At 64.7% G+C, this 2062-nt stretch overlaps 1 protein-coding gene across 1 annotated transcript in view; it reads right to left on the minus strand.

Annotated features, from left to right (window-relative positions):
* Nucleotides 1–2062, minus strand: part of GRAMD4 (GRAM domain containing 4) — a 53214-nt gene that overhangs the window by 50431 nt on the left and 721 nt on the right. The gene's annotated exons all lie outside the window — the stretch shown is intronic.

The raw sequence follows: 2062 nt of genomic DNA on the forward strand, positions 1-2062 counted from the left end.
CCCCTCCCTCTGCCCCACCCAGAGCCACACTCCCCTCCCCCACCCAGACCTGCACCCAGTGAACCCTGCACCCCCTCCCTTGACTCAGCTCCCACCACCCATAGCATCCCCACCCAGACCACACTCTCCTTGCATCAGCTGGACAGGTAAAGCCACCTGCTGACAGGATAGCACAGATCAAAGTCTCCGAATGAACCGGTCCTATTCCTGGCCCAGCACAGGGGCTCAGGGAGCAGACCACCCAAGTGGGTGGCAGAGAGCCCTTGTAAGCCAGATTGCGGCAATGGGGAAGGGGTGGGAGGATGTGCAGATAGCAAAGGCCCCTCCACCTCAGAGTCCCCCGCAAACCCCTCTGTCCACCAATACCAAAGCAGTCCACTTGCCTGGGGCTACCTGCCTGGCCCGGGCAGCACACAGCCTGCCCCCGGCTCAGATCCACTTGGCTCTGTCCCCCACGCTCCTGGCCTTGGGCATGGGGCACCTTCTGCAGGAAGCACCTCCAAGCCCCTGACCTGGTCTGCTCACCTGACCCTCCTCGGGAGGGGAGCCCACACTGCAGACACCAACCACATCAGGTACCCACTCCTTCCACAGCATCTCCAGTGACCTGCCCAATGCCTCACTGCTGGTAAATGTCCAAATCCTGGGCTGTCTCCTCTCCCACACCTGCCTCACGTTCCTTCAGATGTGCACACACTCCAATGGAGACCCAGCTGCAGGTGGGGGCTGAGTCTCTACCTAGACAGTCCCCAGGGCAAGGTGGGTACCATCAAACCTCGGGAAGATGGACAGACGGACAGAGCACAGAGCCCAGGAAGCAAGCACACCACTGAGGCCCTTGTGCAGGAAAGCCCCGCCCCTTGAAGATCGGGCCACATGTGGGACCCCTGTTCCCAAGGAATCCATCGCATCCAGACCTACGGCCCCCCGCCCTCCAGGCAGGTGCTACGAGAGCAAGACAAGGCCCCTCCACCCTTCTCAGCCTTGCTCCTCCTGGAGGCCTCTGGCTTGCATCAGGAGAGACATCCGGCGGGACCCCAGCCACCCAGGCCCAGCTGCCAGAGGCCCAGCAGAGCAAACAGGAGCCGCTTGGGAGGCACGGGCGCAGGCCGGCTCGGGAGGCAGCCCCGTCGATTGCTCATCCCTGCCCAGAGAGGTGCTCAGTCACCATCCTGTGGGACAGCATTAAGGATGCGAGGCCAGGGGCCACGCCCACAGCCACACCCCGACAGTGCCCGGCCACCATACTAGGTGTCACAGCCAGCAGGAGCCTGTCTGGGCCCTCACCAGCAATGGAGGGCTCAGCCACGCCTGCAGTGCTGGACCCCACAACGCTGGAGCGTCACTTTCAGGCCCTCACCACGGCCCCACTGATTTCCAACAGCTTCTGGAAGGCAAGGACCATGAAGATCTGCACCCTGACCCCCCTCGGGGCCCAGCGGAGGTGCCCAAGGGAGGCATGCCACCCAGAATAGGGGCACCCTGACTGCCCACGGGCCCACCTGGACTCGAGCAGTCAGCAACACGCACCTGGCCCAGCCGGGCAGACAAGCCAGGCTTCCGATGGTAGGCGGGAGTCCCTGCCTCTAGACAGCACCCACGTCAACACCCCCGGGGCAGGCCTAGGCCCTCAGCGTCATGTTTGCTAACCATCCAGGAAACCACGGAGCAAGGAATCCAGACGTGAGATAAACCCTCGGCGGAGGGGCTGCTTTAGCAACCGGCAGAGGCGCCCGAGATGTCAGTAGGCGTGGCAGCAGGCCAGGGGCTCACAATGCGCAGGCATGAACCCCGGGCCAGTCTCTGCCTCTGTCCAGCTGGGCAGGGCCGGACCCCACAAGGGCTGGGTTCCCACGGTGCCCCAGGGAACAGCCCCCACCCCACCCCCATCAGAGGGAGGGGGTCCGGAGCCTGAGGGGGACAGCCCCACCCCCATCAGAGGGAGGGGGTCCGGAGCCTGAGGGGACAGTCCCCACCCCACCCCCATCAGAGGGAGGGGGTCCGGAGCCTGAGGGGACAGCCCCCACCCCACCCCCATCAGAGGGAGGGGGTCCGGAGCCTG

The sequence above is a fragment of the Orycteropus afer genome, unplaced genomic scaffold, assembly GCF_000298275.1.
Source record: "Orycteropus afer afer isolate SDZICR_OR568_19922 unplaced genomic scaffold, OryAfe1.0 scaffold00587, whole genome shotgun sequence".
Taxonomy (NCBI): domain Eukaryota; kingdom Metazoa; phylum Chordata; class Mammalia; order Tubulidentata; family Orycteropodidae; genus Orycteropus; species Orycteropus afer.